The sequence below is a fragment of the Pseudorca crassidens genome, chromosome 9 (genome assembly GCF_039906515.1).
Source record: "Pseudorca crassidens isolate mPseCra1 chromosome 9, mPseCra1.hap1, whole genome shotgun sequence".
In the NCBI taxonomy this organism is placed as follows: Eukaryota; Metazoa; Chordata; class Mammalia; order Artiodactyla; family Delphinidae; genus Pseudorca; species Pseudorca crassidens.
The window spans coordinates 79,837,006-79,856,228 of record NC_090304.1 but is presented as its reverse complement, the minus strand read 5'-3'; positions in this window follow the sequence as shown (position 1 = coordinate 79,856,228).

Below are 19,223 nucleotides of genomic sequence, written 5' to 3'. Positions count from 1 at the left end.
TCTTAGAACTGCTTTTGCTGCATCCCATAGGTTTTGGGTCGTCGTGCCTCCATTGTCATTTGTTTGTAGGAGGTATTTTTTTATTTCTTCTTTGATTTCTTCAGTGATCACTTCATTATTAAGTAGTGTATTCTTTAGCCTCCATGTGTTTGTATTTTTTACAGATCGTTTCCTGTAATTGATATCTAGTCTCATAGCATTGTGGTCGGAAAAGATACTTGATACAATTTCAATTTTCTTAAATTTACCAAGGCTTGATTTGTGACCCAAGGTATGTTCTATCCTGGAGAATGTTCCATGAGCACTTGAGAAAAATGTGTATTCTGTTGTTTTTGGATGGAATGTCCTATAAATATCAATTAAGTCCATCAAGTTTAATGTATCATTTAAAGCCTGTGTTTCCTTATTTATTTTCATTTTGGGTGATCTGTCTATTGGTTAAAGTGGGGTGTTAAAGTCCCTTACTATGAATGTGTTACTGTCAATTTCCCATTTTATGGCTGTTAGTATTTGCCTTATGTATTGAGGTGCTCCTATGTTGGGTACATAAATATTTACAATTGTTATATCTTCTTCTTGGATCGACCCCTTGATCATTATGTAGTGTCTTTCTTTGTCTCTTGTAATAATCTTTATTTTAAAGTCTATTTTGTCTGATATGAGAATTGCTACTCCAGCTTTCTTTTGGTTTCCATTTGCATGGAATATCTTGTTCCATCCCCTCACTTTCAGTCTGTATGTGTCTTTAGGTCTGAAGTGGGTCTCTTGTAGACAGCACATATATGGGTCATGTTTTTGTATCCATTCAGCCAGTCTGTCTCTTTTGGTGGGAGCATTTAATCCATTTACATTTAAGGTAATTATTGATATGTATGTTCCTATTCCCATTTTCTTAATTGTTTTGGGTTTGTTATTGTAGGTCTTTTCCTTCTCTTGTGTTTCTTGCCTAGACAAGGTCCTTTAGCATTTGTTGTAAAGCTGGTTTGGTGGTGCTGAACTCTCTCACCTTTCGCTTGTCTGTAAATATTTTAATTTCTCCATCAAATCTGAATGAGATCCTTGCTGGGTAGAGTAATCTTGGTTGTAGGTTTTTCTCCTTCATCACTTTAAATATGTCCTGCCATTCCCTTCTGGCTTGCAGAGTTTCTGCTGAAAGATCAGCTGTTAACCTTATGGGGATTCCCTTGTGTGTTACTTGTTGTTTTTCCCTTGCTGATTTTAATATGTTTTCTTTGTATTTAATTTTTGACAGTTTGATTAATATGTGTCTTGGCATGTTTCTCCTTGGATTTATCCTGTATGGGACTCTCTGTGCTTCCTGGACTTGATTAACTATTTCCTTTCCCATATTAGGGAAGTTTTCAACTATAATCTCTTCAAATATTTTCTCAGTCCCTTTCTTTTTCTCTTCTTCTTCTGGAACCCCTATAATTTGGATGCTGTTGCGTTTAATGTTGTCCCAGAGGTCTCTGAGACTGTCCTCAGTTCTTTTCATTCTGCCCTGCAGTACTTATTTCCACTATTTTACCTTCCAGGTCACTTATTCATTCTTCTGCCTCAGTTATTCTGCTATTGATCCCATCTAGAGTATTTTTAATTTCATTTATTGTGTTGTTCATCACTGCTTTTTTCATCTTTAGTTCTTCTAGGTACTTGTTAAATATTTCTTGCATTTTGTCTCTTCTATTTCCAAGATTTTGGACCATCTTTACTATCATTATTCTGAATTCTTTTTCAGGTAGACTGTCTATTTCCTCTCCATTTGTTAGGTCTGGTAGGTTTTTATCTTGCTCCTTCATCTTCTGTGTGTTTTTCTGTCTTCTCATTTTGCTTATCTTACTGTGTTTGGGGTCTCCTTTTTGCAGGCTGCAGGTTCGTAGTTCCCGTTGGTTTTAGTGTCTGTCCCCAGTGGCTAATGTTGTTTCAGTGGGTTGTGTAGGCTTCCTGGTGGAGGGGACTAGTGCCTGTGTTCTGGTGGATGAGCCTGGAACTTGTCTTTCTGGTGGGCAGGTCCAAGTCTGGTGGTGTGTTTTGGGGTGTCTGTGGACGTATTATGATTTTAGGCAGCCTTTCTGCTAATGGGTGTGGTTGTGTTCCTGTCTTGCTAGTTGTTTGGCATAGGGTGTCCAGCACTGTAGCTTGCTGGTCGTTGAGTGAAGCTGGGTGCTGGTGTTGAGATGTAGAACTCTGGGAGATTTTTACCGTTTGATATTATGTGGAGCCAGGAGGTCTCTTGTGGACCAGTGTCCTGAAGTTGGTTCTCCCACCTCAGAGGCACAGCACTGACTGCTGGCTGTAGCACCAAGAGCCTTTCATCCACACGGCTTAGAATAAAAGGGAGAAAAAGTAGAAAGAAAGAAAGAAAGAAAGAAAGAAAGAAAGAAAGAAAGAAAGAAAGAAAGAAAGAAAGAAAGAAAGAAAGGAAAGAAAGAAAGAAAGAAAGAAAGGAAGGAAGGAAGAAAGGAAGGAAGAAAGGAGGGAGGGTGGGAGGGAGGGAGGGAAGGAAGGAAGGAGGGAGAGAAGGAAGGAGGAAAGAAAGAAAAGAAAGAAAGAAAGAAAGGAAGGAAGGAGGGAAGGCAGGAAGAAAAGAAAAAGAAAGAAAGAGGATAAAATAAAGTAAGATAAAATAAAGTTATTAAATTAAAAATAATTATTAAGAAATAAAAAATTTTAAAGGAAAAAAACAAAAACGGACACATAGAACCCTAGGCCAACTGGTGGAAGCAAAGCTATGTAGACAAATCTCACACAGAAGCATACACATACACACTCATGAAAAGAGGAAAAGGGGAAAAAATAATAAATCTTGCTCTCAAAGTCCACCTCCTCAATTTGGGATGGTTCGCTGTCTATTCAGGTATTCCACAGATGCAGGGTACATCAAGTTGATTGTGGAGCTTTAATCCACTGCTTCTGAGGCTGCTGGGAGGGATTTCCCTTTCTCTTCTTTGTTCTCACAGCTCCCGGAGCTCAGCTTTGGATTGGCCCCACCTCTGCGTGTAGGTCGCCAGAGGACATCTGTTCTTCGCTCAGACAGGACAGGGTTAAAGGAGCAGCTGCTTCAGGGACTCTGGCTCACTCAGGCGGGGAGTAGGGAGGGGTGCGGATGCGGGGTGAGCGTTCAGCGGCAGAGGCTGGCGGGATGTTGCACCAGCCTGAGGTGCGCCGTGCGTTCTCCCAGGGAAGTTGTCCCTGGGTCCCGGGACCCTGGCTGCACAGGCTCCCTGGAAGGGAGGTGTGGAGAGTGACCTGTGCTCGCACACAGGCTTCTTGGTGGTGGCGGCAGCAGCAGCCTTAGCGTCTCATGCCCGTCTCTGTGGTCTGCGCTTTTAGCTGCGGCTCACGCCCATCTCTGGCGCTCCTTTAAGCAGCGATCTTAATCCCCTCTCCTCGTGCACCAGGAAACAAAGAGGGAAGAAAAAGTCTCTTGCCTCTTCGGCAGGTCCAGACTTTTCCCCAGACTCCCTCCCGGCTAGCCGTGGTGCAGTAACCCCCTGCAGGCTGTGTTCACGCCACCAACGCCAATCCTCTCCCTGCCTCCGACCGAAGCCTGAGCCTCAGCTCCCAGCTCCACCCGCCCCGGCGGTTGGGCAAACAAGCCTCTCGGGCTGGTGAGGGCCGGTCGGGACTGATCCTCTGTGCGGGAATCTCTCCGCTTTGCCTTCCGCACCCCTGTTGCTGTGCTCTCCTCCGCGGCTCCGAAGCTCCCCCCTCCGCCTCCCACAGTCTCCGCCCGCGAAGGGGCTTCCTAGTATGTGGAAACTTTTCCTCCTTCACAGCTCCCTCCCACTGGTGAAGGTCCCGTCCCTATCCTTTTGTCTCTGTTTTTTCTTTTTTCTTTTGCCCTACTCAGGTACGTGGGGAGTTTCTTGCCTTTTGGGAGGTCTGAGGTCTTCTGCCAGTGTTCAGTAGGTGTTCTGTAGGAGTTGTTCCACGTGTAGATGTATTTCTGGTGTATCTGTGGGGAGGAAGGTGATCTCCGCGTCTTACTCTTCCGCCATCTTCCCTATTCCTCTGAACCTTCTTTAAATCAACCATTCATAGGTCTCAGAAACGCCTGGTTTTTATTTGTTTTTATCTTTGTTTCCAGGAAGCATGAAGCAGGAAGAAGAAGTAATTAAAATCAGATTTTAGTGCAGATCTTTGGTAGAGTCTCCCTTTAAACTCTAGTGCAGTGGTTCCCAAAGCACTGTGGCTGGGCCCACCCTAGAGTTTCTGATTGAGTAGGTCTGGGGAAGGAGCCAAAATTTTGCATGGTTATCGGATTCCTAGGACACGCTGCTGCTGTTGGTCTGGGGCCACACTTTGAGAACCAGTACTCTAGAGCAATTGCTCAAGTACTGCCCTATACCTCTAAGAAGTTTTGCAAGCTTGTCTTCTAACTTGGTGGCTTCCACTCTTATTATCAACCATCACTCTCCAAGCCCAGACTCCTTATTTTTCATTCCAGCCTCACATTATCATTGCCATCTGGATAGGACAGAACAGAATCAAATCCCCCAAAAGCGATGTGAGATTGTTTCAAATTGGAGTAAAAAATAAATAAATAAATCAATAAATTAAATTTGTTTCTTTTTCTGCTGTTAATCTCGTGCCAATTTTATTATTAGTCCAGCCACAAGAACTCAAAATGTGTAGAGGGGGAAATTTCCCCTCCCAGACAAGTCCCGTCTCTAGAGATGTCGTCTCTCCCCAACACACACATACATACACACACACACACCCTCTTCCCCAGATATTCCTATTCTTTTTGGCTTTGTACATTCTCTGGCTGCTTCACCTTGCTCACTCCTTGCTTCCCCTCTCTACTCTCACCTGGTCTAAGAGAGTCAGATGACCTACAGTCTCCTCTGAGACTTCCTTTGGGAAACCTTTTCTGACCCAGAGGAAAGGGTGTGTGCCCCTCCTGTGTGCTTACTTGACCCAGGCTTCCAGACTGCCTTGTCATTTCTTGATCCCTGTAAGGCCCCCAGGGACAGCTTACCCAGGGCATATCCTTCTCAGTTGATTGCAGTTATTTGTTTTGTTCTCTTTCTCTCTTATAATACTGTGAGCCCCTTGAGAACTGGAGCCTAAAACCATGCCTGGTAAATATTTGTGGAATTAATTTCTGAAAGAATTTTATCTTTGCAAAATAATATGGATTGGAATTTTGAATTTAAAATTTCTGCAAAATTTGGAAACTATAGAAACATAAAAAGAAGGAAGTAAAAACCATTTGTAATTCCTCTGTTCTGAGATAATTCCTTTTAGTTTATGAATGAATTTTTGAGAACAGGAATACTATGCAAAACATAAAATGTAGAAAAAATTTCTGGCAACAATGTGTCTTACATAGAGAATGGATTAAAAGGCTAATTAGAAAAGAATTTAGATTCCAGGTATAAGATCATAAATGTATAGACTAGATGGGACTAGAAAAAGAAGAGCTAAATGAATGTGATAAGAAGTGTATGAGATGACAGGACTTGGAAATTATTAAAGGTGGTGGTGAGTGGGGAATAGAGTAGAGGAAGAGAGTCAGATGACTTGCAGGTTAAATAAATGGAAGATTTTGAGATTGGATAAATGGAGGTATTCTATATTTTTTTTAAATTTTTATTGGAGTATAGTTGATTTACAATGTTGTGTTAGTTTCAGGTGTAGAGCAAAGTGAATCAGTTATACATATACAGATTCTTTTTTCATATTGCCATTACAGGGTATTGAGTAGAGCTCCCTGTGCTCTACAGTAAGTCCTTATTAGTTATCTATTTTATGCACTCATTTGTTCCTTCGTCACATATTTATTGGGTACCTAATTCTATGCCAGACACTAGTCTAGTTACTGGGGTACATAAATGAAAAAAAACACCAAAAACCCTGGCCATCCTGTTGCTTCAGTTCTGGTGGTGGAAATTGTGGTACCATTGAGGCAGCTTTAGACTGGGAGATCAATCATAAAAAATTAAACAATTGTTTGAAGAGGTTTCAAAAGACACATATATTCCTTTAATCCCCTGAATGTATTTACGTAATGACAAGAATAAAGCATATTCAAGGCTGTCACACAGCAGTGTTAAAAAGAAAACCACAGGCCCCAAATGGCATCACTTGTGTTAAACCTAGATGTAATACCTAATCTAATTATAGTTTCAACCTCTCCCAGAAATGTAATCTTAATCAAGCAGTCTGGAATTTTCTGGTCAACACCAGTGAGGTGTTGTCATCTAGGCCCTCTCCATCCTCCAGAGGGAGAAGAGTCAACCTGCATGATAAAACTCTTGTTACTCCCTTCCCTCCAAAAAGATGTCATGACTTAAAAATAATCCTTTTTTCTTTTGCTAATAGCTTCCTTGTCCCACCCTTCTTCCCCTGAAAACCTTCCATTTTGCACAACCCCTGTAAGTGCCCTTCTAGGTGCGGAATGAGATGTCCCTCAATTCATGAATTATTGAATAAAGCCAATTAGATCTTCACATTTACTCTGTTGAATTTTGTTTTAACGGTAGTGAGCTGGGGTCTTATGGGACAGCAAAGAAAGAAGATAGTTGCTTCAGAGAGAGGTGTAAAAATCTCTGATTATGCAATGGCTGGTGTTTGGTTGGTGTCTTCTTGATGAAAATTGGGAATTAGTTTCTCTCTCTGAAGAGACGTTCCCTAATAAAAATTACACTAATAGTTAATAGCTAGAAAAACCACAGAAAATTTAAGAAACTCCTGAAGAAAAAACACTAAATAAATAATACGACCCATTTATGGTTACATGAGTGTGTTCATTTCATGAAAATACTTTAATATCAACATTTATAATTTGCATACTTTTCTGTATTTATACTATATATATATATATCAATTAAAACTTTATTTAAAAGGAAAATTGCTCCAGATACAGTTTCTTCTAAAAAACAACAATAAAACAAAACAAAAAACCAATTCTCTGTTTCTTTCTGACAGAGAGAACAATGGCTGTTTCAGGATATGATATTAGGGTAGGCTGTGGGGAGCTCTCCCAAGGCCTCAAACCTTGGCATTAGTGAATGTGGACATACCACATTCAAATTCCATTATTTCCTTAACTAGCTGGTCGGCTACAGGCAAATTATTAAAACTCTCTGAGCTTCTTGTTCCTCATCTAAAAAGTAGGAATAATACGAACATCTTAGAGTCATTATGGAGTTGAAGGAAATAATGTGTATAAAGTGTCTGGCCTAGTGCTTGCCATACAGAATGCTTTCATACAGAAATGTTCCTCGGGGCTTCCCTGGTGATGCAGTGGTTAAGAATCTGCCTGCCAATACAGGGGACACGGGTTTGAGCCCTGGTCTGGGAAGATCCCACATGCCGCGGAGCAACTAAGCCTGTGTACCACAACTACTGAGCCACGTGCTGCAACTACTGAGCGCACGTGCCGCATCTGCTGAATCCCTCACCCTCTAGAGCCTGTGCTCTGCAACAAGACAAGACACCACATTGAGAAGCCCGCGCACCGCAATGAATAGTAGCCCCCACTCGCCGCAACTAGAGAAAGCCAGCGCACAGCAACGAAGACCAAATGCAGCCAAAAAAAAAAAAAAAGAAACGCTCCTCACTTTCTCCAATGACTTTCCTCTTTTACACCATCACAAGATTTCCTAGCTCTGAGATCCCAATAAAGTCAAAGGGAGATGCTACTGGGTCAGGCATGCCAAAGGCTGAAGAGCAAAAGAGGCTCTAGGAGGAGCCAAAGCCATCCAGGCCCTGGTACTCTTAGGTAACAAGGAAAATGTGAAGGGATCCCTGTCATGATTGAAAGACAGCCAAACACTGCTGCTGAGGTGCCAATGATAATAAGGGAACTTGCAGCTGAAATCACAGTATTTGCTCACTGCAAAGATTTTCCCCACAGAAAAATAGAGGGGTAAGTCAAACAGCAATATGAAATATCAAAACGGTGGATTTTCCCATGGGATGATTATGGTAGGGAATTTGGGTTTATTTTTTGGTACCAGTCTTAGTAATATTTGTTTGACTCATTAAAATCCAATCCATGTCTATTTTCATGTGTGCCATCTTCTGTCACAGAATTTTGGGGAACTGAGACATTCTGCTGTCAGCAGCACATGGCATTAACTTGCTTTTCTTAAAATGGTTTTCCCTGAGTTTTTCATTCTCCCTAGTTTGGTGCCTAAGGAAACCTGATCCAGGTTCATCTAACAGTAGAATCTGCATGGTCATTAGCTCTAAAGCTTCCCCTGGCTCCTCTCTCCTTGTCTCAGGGGCCCAACTTGACCTTAATCATCTCTGCTCTTTGGTGCCTTCTTCACTTCACATATAGCCCTGGCTTGAGACTGCACTTTGGTGTGTTTATTTGGTGACCTTAGGGATCCCATCTCTAAGGGAGATGAGGAGGCTGTAGTTTCAATGAATACCATGCCACCTTAGACCCATGCAGGTTGTATTTTCTTCTTTATGTATTTCTTAAATGTAAAGTAATAGTCCCATCATATCACTCAAACAAGAGGAATTTGTTATTTAAAACTACATATGAAAAAAAAAGTGCTACATATGATTTTTAACAGACTGTGGTTACCAAAAGGGAGAGGCAGTGAGGGAGGGACAGATTAGGAGTATGGGATTAAAAGATACAAACTACTATACATAAAATAGATAAGCAACAAGGATTTACTGTATAGCACAGTGAATTATATTCAATATCTTGTAATAACCAATAATGAAATATAATCTGAAAAAATAACTGAATCACTTTGCTGTACACCTGAAACTAATATAATATTTTAAATCAAATATACATCAAAAAAAAACTACATACAGTTAAATGTAAAAGATACTCCAAATGTGATACCATCTGTGCCATCGGTGGTTAAGTTTCCAGCCGTGGCTCAGTAGAACATGGGACCTTGTCTATCTCTGATGTCCTATGGCCTTGGGCTAACCTCTAAACTTTAAGGGAGAGATGAGAAAGGGGAAACTGACATAGGAGAGGAGACACATGGAGTCCATTTCCCTAACTGCAGCAGCTCCTACCCATTTCTTTATTGTTACAACAGAAACAGGGTCTGGCACTCAGAAAGGCTTCTGGTCTCCCACCCATCAGTCTGAGAATGTGATAAAATTGTTCTTAAAAGATCTGGGGTCTAAGGAATTATATACTATACCTATTATTCCTATAAGAATGGAACCAAGACAACATTAACAATGGCAAATGGCAAGTTTATGAGAATAAAGTGATAAGTGAATGATAAGCACTTAAAATTAGGTTGCATGAAAGACAGTACCTCCACATTAGCCCCAAACTTACCCAAGTCAGTATGTAAAAGAACATTTGTCCAGTGGCCATATGGTACCTTGTACTTCTATAGAGAAGGTTGGGAACATTGTCTTCTCAGCTGCCTGCCTTTACTGTGTTACAAGTCTGTAGGGCAGCAAGATTTGCCACCCCAAGATGTGCCTCTTTGGCATGTGGATTATTGTGAGCTGAAAGCAATCAAGGCCCAAAAGGCTCAGGTAGAACCTTTGATGTTCCCCCTAACTGCTTAAAATAATTTAGATAGAAGACCTGTTCCAGGAAGGGAGCTATCACCATAGGTAACTATAGTATAATATGCGCTAAGTGAGGTAAACAGGTAAGAGCCTAGCAAAGTCTGTTAAAATTCCTCTCTACATGGCCCAGCAAACATTTGCTTACCAAACAATTGCTTTTCCTTCATGTCAGTTGCCTTCCTCTCCTTTGAAGTCCCAAACCACTACTGTAAAATTCTGTTTTGTCTTTAGCTGAAGATTTATTTAAGTATTAAGTGTTAAGATTATTAAGTATTTAGAATGAGGGTTTTGCTTTTGCAAAGCAAAGGAACCTACAATCAAGATGAAAAGACAACCCTCCGAATGGGAGAAAATATTTGCAAACAAATCAATGGACAAAGGATTAATCTCCAAAATATATAAATAACTCATGAAGCTCAATATTAAAAAAACAAACAACCCAATCCAAAAATGGGCAGAAGACCTAAATAGACATTTCTCCAAAGAAGACATACAGATGGCCAAGGAGCACATGAAAAGCTGCTCAACATCACTAATTATTAGAGAAATGTAAATCAAAACTACAATGAGGTATCACCTCACACCAGTTAGAATGAGCATCATCAGAAAATCTACAAACATCAAATGCTGGAGAGCGTGTGCAGAAAAGGGAACCCTCTTGCACTGTTGGTGGGAATGTAAATTGATACAGTCACTATGGAGAACAGTATGGAGGTTCCTTAAAAAACTAAAAATAGAATTACCATATGACCCAGCAATCCCACTACTGGGCATATACCCAGAGAAAACCATAATTCAAAAAGACACATGCACCCCAATGTTCATTGCAGCACTATTTACAGTAGCCAGGTCATGGAAGCAACCTAAATGCCCATCGACAGATGAATGGATAAAGAAGATGTGGTACATATATACAATGGAATATTACTCAGTCACAAAAATGAACGAAATTGGGTCATTTACAGAGATGTGGATGGATCTAGAGACTGTCATACAGAGTGAAGTAAGTCAGAAAGAGAAAAACAAATATCATATATTAACACATATATGTGGAACCTAGAAAAATTGTACAGATGAACCAGTTTGCAGGGCAGAAATTGAGACACAGATGTAGAGAACAAATGTATGAACACCAATGGGGGAAAGTGGCGGGGGGGTGGGGGGTGGGATGAATTGAGAAATTGGGATTGACATGTATACACTAATATGTATAAAATAGATAGCTAATAAGAACCTGCTGTACAAAAAATAAATAAAATAATATTCAAATATAAAAAAATAAATAAAGTGAGGGTTTTGGCCATTTTGGTGAGTTACTCAGTTCTTCTGGGTTTCTCCCATGTATACATGTTATTAAACTCTGTTTGATTTTCTCCTGTTAATCAGTCTCATGTCAGTTTAATTCTTAGATCAGCCAGAAGAACCTAGATGGGTAGAAGGAACATTTTTCCTCCCCAACAAGTCCATAATCTGATACAAGTCATCATCTGGAGGAAGAGGTTTGGAGATTTGGTGGATGATTGCTACCATGAGAGAATCTCCTTTGTGACTTTTTTGTATGGAATTTTTCTCAAATTCAGGAATTCTTCCTCTGGGGTCAAGGCCCCTAAAATTATAAGCATTTTTTAAAAAGTGTAAGTATGTTTTTCTGGGGAGGTTTTATCATTTTCATGAGATTTTTTCAAAGACCCATAATCTCTAAAAGGTTCTGAACCACTGCTCCATTCAAGTTACTAGACAATGATACAGAGAAGAACAAACAGAAAATTAACAAATCTGCAAAGATAAGGGAAGAAAAGTGTTAATGTAGAGTAGACGTAAGATTCCCTTTCCACTGTTGTGGAATAAAAAACTGAAGACAGTATATATACCCATCAGTAAGGAAATCCCTGAAAATTGTGGTATGTCTAAACTATGCAATACAATAAAGGGATTTTTATAGAACAAGTTAGATCTATTTTGGATGATTTGGATGGTTTTCTATGATGTGATTATTAAGTGAGAAAAGCAAGATTCAGAGAAATGCATGTAGTATAATTCCATTTTATAAAACAAATCATGACAAACCTCCTCCCTTGCATATGTGTATATGTGTGTGTGTGTGTGTGTGTGTGTGTGTGTGTACATACAATATAAATAAGGAGAAAAAAGATAGAAAACTGTATACCAGATTATTAAAGAAAGGAAACCACAGAGCAGGATGGGGTGAGTTATTCAGTGGAGAGAGAAAAAGTGAAATGGATGCACACAAAACAAATGAACAAACAAATAACGACAACAAAAAGACCCACTATTTTGAAAAAGGAAGGTGTACATAATCAAAATTGCACTTATCTGAAATTAACTATATGTTCATATATGCATAAAAAGGTACATAAAAGAATGGTGCTGTAATGGTGGTTGAAATATTCATGGATATTTTATTCTGTTCTTCATGTTTTACAGAGCTGTTTCCTTACTAATTTTCCTATATCTTTTGTGGTTCAAATACTTTTATAACTGCCATGTATTATTTATATATTAAACTTTTTGAAAATTTCATTGTGATAAAAGGAAAAGATTTATTTTTTATTTCAGGTGGCAATTCTCATTCTCAGTGTATAATTCTAGTAGCAATTAAATTAATTATTCTCAGAAATTAGACATAGAAAGCACATAAATTGTCATCTCTAAACCACACATCTTAGTTTTGGCAGGTTCAACAAGGATATGGTGTGTGGGTAGGTGTCAATGTGGTTGGCACCAGTGAAGAAGCTGAGAAGAAGGAAACCCACAAAATCCACTTTAGTGGTGTAAGAGAGGCACAACTCACCACAACTCATCTTAGGTTTTCAGCTGGAACTCTAACTAAAAGGCAGATTAACAAGAGAAAACAGTTTACTAAATGCACATAGTCCGCATTATGAGGGAGGAATCTAAATGAAAAGTAACCCAAAAAAGTGACTTAGAAATCCAGTTTGTATAGCATTTTCAACAAAGAACAATAAATTTGTAGAGAAATGACAAGAAAAGGATAGAAGTTTTAGGCTTCCAAGGGTGGCAAACCGTGAGAAGGTAAATATATAGGAAGAAACTAATGGAGTAAGATTAGTTTAGGTATTCTACTGGTGCCTCCTCTGGGCTAAAAGTCTATCTGCAGTTAAAAAAAAAAATTTATATCTTGTCTTTGGGCAAAAAGGGAGTTTTTGTTTGTTTGTTTGTTTTGCATTTGCTGCTTCATAATTGTCTTCAGCTCAAAATAATTTTTATCTCAAAGAGACATATTTTAGGGTGACATATTCTGGTTTCCTTCAGTGGATTTAGGTTCTGGGAAAGATATCAGAATGCAAACAATCTGCTCAGGGTCACAAAAGCTGAAGCAGAAAATACAGTGCCTGTTAGCTGCTTGCATAGGGCTTGAAGCAAAAAAATGAACTTCATGGGTGTTGTGTTACCAGAACTGGGTCCTGGAAGACAGGCTGCACTTGGATTGAAGAAAAGCAGGATCAGAGTCTTTCCAAAATCAGACAAGAATATGACTAAAGACATGAAGGACTTGCTTGAATTATGCCCAAACACAGACATTTAGACATTGTTGTCACTCACTGTAAGATGTTTTGTGTTTATAAAATGAATTCTAAGCATGATTCAGTTTTTTTTTGCAGGGCTTATTAATCATTTGATGAACTTGGTATTAGAAAGGAGGAAGTTCCTTGCTGTCTCCACAGAGTGGATCTTCTTAAGGCTGACTTGGGTTGGAAAATCCCAAGAGGTTTGTTATTCATAATGAAACACAGACATGAAACTTGAGTTCATTCATTTCCTTGGTGCTAAGGAGGGCCTCCCCTCTTCATCTGTATTTGTATGAGATATGTTAGGCAACCTGTCTGCAGAAAAGAGAAGCCCACTTCCAATTTTGCAAAGCAATGTCCAAGTGGCTTCATTCTGCTCCTGTGTGTGTGTGTGTTTCCTTCTTTTGACCTTCCCTTCTGTGGATTGCCCTTGTAAGGGAGGAAGAAAATTTCCTCTTCTCTTCTAGATTCTTCGGACTCATCTAAGGATTAAATTGACATAAGACACATTAACAGGATAAAAATCAAACAAAGTTAATAACATGTATACATGGGAGAGACCCAGGAAAACTGAGTAACCTGCCCAAATGGCCAAAATCCTCACCTTAAATACCATCTTCAGCTAAAGACAAAAGAGAATGTTGAGGGTAGTAGTTTGGGACTTCAAAGGGGGAGGAAGCCAATTCACATGGAGATGGAAAATCAAATGTTTGTTGAGCCATGCAGAGACAGTGGAACACAGAGTGGACTCTGACCCCTAGGTCCTGCAGAGAGTCCCCCACCACACCTAGTCCATATTCTTTGCAGATAAATCTGGTGATATCTCTATTCCAGAAACAGACTCTTATCTAAAACCTTGTAGGTGGTTAAGGGAGAGGTAACAACAACAATAAAAAACTTCCAGAATCATCTATTTCTTGAAAATAATGTTTAATATCTCTCTTTGAGATTTTTTCAGGGACCCTCTGAAAAATTACAAAGTTAGCCGGAGGTCAAAAGGACTTCATTTAAAATTTGATTTGGGGGGGCTTCCCTGGTGGCACAGTGGTTAAGAATCTGCCTGCCAATGCAGGGGACATGGGTTCGAGCCCTGGTCTGAGAAGATCCCACATGCCGCAGAGCAGCTAAGCTTGTGTGTCACAACTACTGAGCCTGTGCTCTAGAGTCTGCGAGCCACAACTACTGAGCCTGTGAGCCACAGCTACTGAAGCCCGTGCACCCTAGAGCCCGTGCTCCGCAACAAGAGAAGCCACCGCAATGAGAAGGGCACACACCGTAACGAAGAGCAGCTCCTGCTCACCACAACTTGAGAAAGCCTGTGCAGAGTAACGAAGACCCAATGCAGCCAAAGATAAGTAAATAAAATAAATAAATTTATTAAAAAATTTTGATTTGGGGAAGTTTATCAAAGGTATCAAAATGTTTTAAAACATCTGGTCAAATACGGTCATAGGTCACTGTGAAACAATACATAGTTTTTCACTTAACCAAAGTGATAATAAAAGATTTAAAAGGCAAATACAAAAAGTTACAATAGATTACTTAAAAGGTAAAGAAAACTTTTATAATCTTTTATCAAAAGGAGATCAATATTTATAGAAAACTTTGTCCTCTTAACAAGAGAGAAAATCAAATTCTAGTTTTGTGTCAGCCTACATTTGATATTAAAATTCATTCACTCAATTAAATTCATTCTAAGTGTAGCTAGTCCTAACCACACACAAAACTCTTTTCGCAGGGTTCCTTTTCCACAAACCTTCTATAACATCCTTTTTCTTTTTTTTTTTTTAACATCCAGATTTTGTCCTATGCTCTCTCACTCTCTTTCTTTCTATATATCTCTATCTCTATTTTTACCTCTATCTCAACTTCTTTAGGACAAAATTACTTTCTTTTCCCTTAACAAAATACATTTCCATTCCTTATAACTTTTAAAAAATTTCCTTGCACATGAAAATGGTTTTCTTATTAATTTTAGTAGTTTTAATTACATTAATTAGAATTCTTAACACTTAGAAACCCTAATATCTAGTGAAAACTAAGAGGTAAGCAATTGTAAACTGTTTGTTATACCAGTAGTTTTTGATTAGCAAACTTATGAATACATTTCACAATTTTTGGAAGCATACATTTCCTCTGCACATATTTTCTTCAATGTGGTAAAAAACATGTTTACTATAAGACCCAAACATCTTCAGATTTTCTCTAATAAGACAAAAATAGGTAAAAGACTTGTTTAGCAATTAATTTTCAGTATTTTATCTTATCTGGAAATTATCTAGATAGTCAATGAATTCCCATCATTTACCTTCCTTAACTTGGTTAGCAAAACTCTAAAGTTTTAAGTTACCAAAAGATTTGGAAAGCATTTTTTAAGTCCTGTTCCATTTATGTCTATCTAAATCATTTGTTCCCAACAATTATGTTTAGATTACTCATGAAAATTTCATGAGATATTAGACAAAGTCAGTCACCATCCCAAGCTATTTTACTTGCTGACAAGTTTTGTAACAGAGATAACATAAACTTATTTAATTCTTGGCAAACCTAAGTAGAGTAAAAGTTTTATATTTAATGTTGATAACTTTAAAGACATGCCTATTTTAATTAAACCAACAAGTGTTTATTTACTAAAGATTAATCCTAGATTGTGTGAGCTTGAAAAACATTTGGGTTTGTTTATATTTTTGAGAACATTTTTTTAAGATCTTGTTTGTTTTAGCCAATTAGATAGTTTTTTTTTAATAAATTAATTTTGTCATTGCCATTCAGAGGTAGAAAATTGCCATATCTATAGCATATATGCACACATACAGACACAAACACTCTTAGCTCTTATTTAAAAACTTTACCCATGAATCAGGTGCAATACAAAAATTACTAGTTTGGGAGCAATAATTGGAATAAATTAAGTTTACTCACTCGGATTGCTAAAGTCTTATTATTTGTGGGGAATACTTTTAAGATTTATATTTGTCTTTGTCAAGCAATCTTAAGGAAGTTGTGATTTAGCATTTGTGTTTTAAAAGCCCCTTTTCCTCTATTTTTTTTTTTTTGCCCGGCAGGGGTGGTGGGGTGGTGAGGAGGTGAGGAGGAGATGTTCAAGTTCTACTGACCAAATTAACCAGGCTCAGATTCAGACGATTGTGGGTTGCATTTACATTCCTTATCAACAAATCTCAGTCCTACAATTCTGAGTAGGGGAAGCGTTCCCAGCTAGATATAACATCCATTCCCATAAAATACTCAGGCAATGTTGACATAACCTTTTCACATAACATCTACTCAAACATTTCAGCCTTTATAATCCTATCAACCCTTGCACTTTGACTTTTTCTCAGTCTAACTATAGCTTAAATCAGGGTTCCACCAGTGGATTTTGGTACCACAGCTCATAAGTCTCCCACATCAAGAAGTCCTTAAAACTTCTCTCCATCCCCCAGCCATTTTACCCATTCCTTATGTAAAAAGCCTTCGGTTCCAGTGAGAAGTCGGGCCAAGGGACCTAGGCCCTTTTGTCAATCTTTAACTTTGTTAATTGGCCTAACTGTTGTCTCCAAGCAATCACAGGTCAGGTTTTGCATTGTAATTTTTGCCTTCCAGCTTCTAAAATTTCTCCAAACTGGGGTAGGTAGATAAAGTGAACTTGTTCGGGGACCTTTAATGTTGCGGGGACAAATAAAGGGTCACTTTGGCCCACCCAACCTTAGGTAGTACTGTATTAAAACCTTTATTTAAACCCCATCAATGTCTATTGTACTTATCCCATTTCTTAATAACCATCTAAAGACTTCCACCCTGCTGGGATGAGTGCCATGACTCTTTCCTTTCTGATTCTTCTTTGGGCCACATCTTGCAATATGTGCTTTATTTACCTTATTTCTTAATAACCCTTAAAATGTTTCCACTTTGGGGCTTCCCTGGTGGCGCAGTGGTTGCGAGTCCGCCTGCCGATGCAGGGGATGCGGGTTCGTGCCCCGGTCCGGGAGCCTGCGTGTCCGGAACCTGTGCTCCGCAGCGGGAGAGGCCACAGCAGTGAGAGGCCCATGTACTGCAAAAAACAAACAAACAAAAAAAATTCCACTTTGTTGGGAAGAGTCCCTTGATTTCCCATCAGCTTTGTCCCAGTATCTTTTTAATTAACCTAATGTTTTCGTTAGTACCTGTAAGACCCAGTAGGGGAAGCTAAGACCAAAAATTCAATTAGGCTTCCTGAATTGGTTTTTCTTTTTTTAAGGGAGTTCTTAAGATTAGCCATTACATTTCTTTGTATCCACCTTTTAATTTGATCTTTCCATAGGTACCAATACAACGGTTGTTTATGATGAGAGCTCTCTAAAAATTTACCAATTTTAAAGTTTTTCCAATTCAAAGGGTCTGGTTATTGAAGAGCAGGATCTTAATAGCAATTCAGACCAATAAGGCTTTTTATGGCTTAACCAAAGACAAAAGAGGTATCCCATAAGATCCAGAAAGTTTACTCCCCAAAATAGCATAGGAAAGCAAAGATCTTTGCTGCATAGGCAGTAAGGATGCTGTAGTGCCAGGACTAACAAAGCAACAAGGTTGAGATGATAAAGGCCCCTTATGATCGGGACCCCTATGACAAACTCCCCTGATGGCTGGCATAGTCAGACAAAGAATGCTTAGATGTCAGTCACAAACCCAAGTTATTACCTGTACTTCTGACCAACTGCCTATTCTTAGATCCACAACCTACTTGGCTGCCTGCCAGATGTATGCTGCAGAAGGAAGTACCTACATCCTTCGGCTGGCAGAGATCAGAGACAATATGCTCACTGATCATAAAGCCAAGCACTCAGGACATAAACAAGATGAAAGGAAAAACCTCTTCTGGTTTTTCTTATGTGCACCTTAACAGCTTTAGCTAAGTCTTGGGTTTTAGGGAGCATTTAATTATTTCATAAATATGCCCTAGATTACCCCTGATTTGAGTACATGCATAGAAAAGGACTGCCTGCTGCAGAAATGTGAGCCATGCCTGTGCTAGGTCCAGTGGTATCACCTCCATGTTTTTATTGTGATTCATTTAAAGTCAAACACCTATTGATTGACTGTCTAGTAATAATATTGCTTTGTGTTCTTTGAAGTCTCAAAAAGGGTCCACAATGATTGCTAAAACATAAAATTTATACACTTTGTGGAAAAGTGAGACAAAACATTTAGACAATTATACTTAAAGTATAATAATCATCATCATCATAACAGCAACAACAACGTAGTACACCCCCTATGTAGAAAGGATCATGTTACGTAGCCTGTATATGTAGCTTATAAGAATCTTAGTGCAGCTGTGTCAGATATAATGCATCATATCCTTGTAGTGCTGCTGTGAAGTGAAGCCCAGTTCTTCATGACACAAAGAACCTATAGATCACCCCATCATTTCCAGCATTGGCTCAGTTTAGGAAAAACCCCTCTATTCTCAAACCATAGCCAGTTTAGTGATTTAAGTGCTAAGAAAGAAGTCAGAATGTGAATAATGTACTCAGGGTCACAAATGTTGAGGCAAGAAACAGAGTTGGCTAGCAGCTTGAAGGAAAGTAGAGAAATAAAGGAAAAAATAATTCAGTGATTTAAGACTTCTCCTGCCTCACTCTTGAAAAGAACTATGCATATTCTCTTTGATTTGTTCTCTTCTTTCTAGCCATTGATTTGTTTTCTCTGTGAGCTGGTCTAACCCACAAACACATTTGGTCAATCCTTTGTGAGAATGTCACTATTTTTCACTGACACAAAGTTCAACAGGCTTACCTCTATGATCTAAATAGTTCTATGATCTAAACATAGAAATCCAGATCTGAAATCCAGATCTCTTGGCTTTATGGATGTCTTCCAGAATATGTACTTTTTATCAGCCTTCTGGTGAAATGCCACGTCAGAACAGGCAGAACTGGTGGCATGGGTCATTTACTAACCCAGCAATGTAGAATACACACTACTATAGGACATATATTCTTAGTGGGGGTGATACCACTCCCAGGTGGGTGGAAATTGCTTACTGGGGACAAAAGCATCTTATTTTTTATGTATAAAGGACAGATATGCATACTGCACATAAACAGGTATATATCTCTGATATTGAAATTTCATAGGGGAAATGTCTAAAATGCCTCGTTTTTGGAGGCA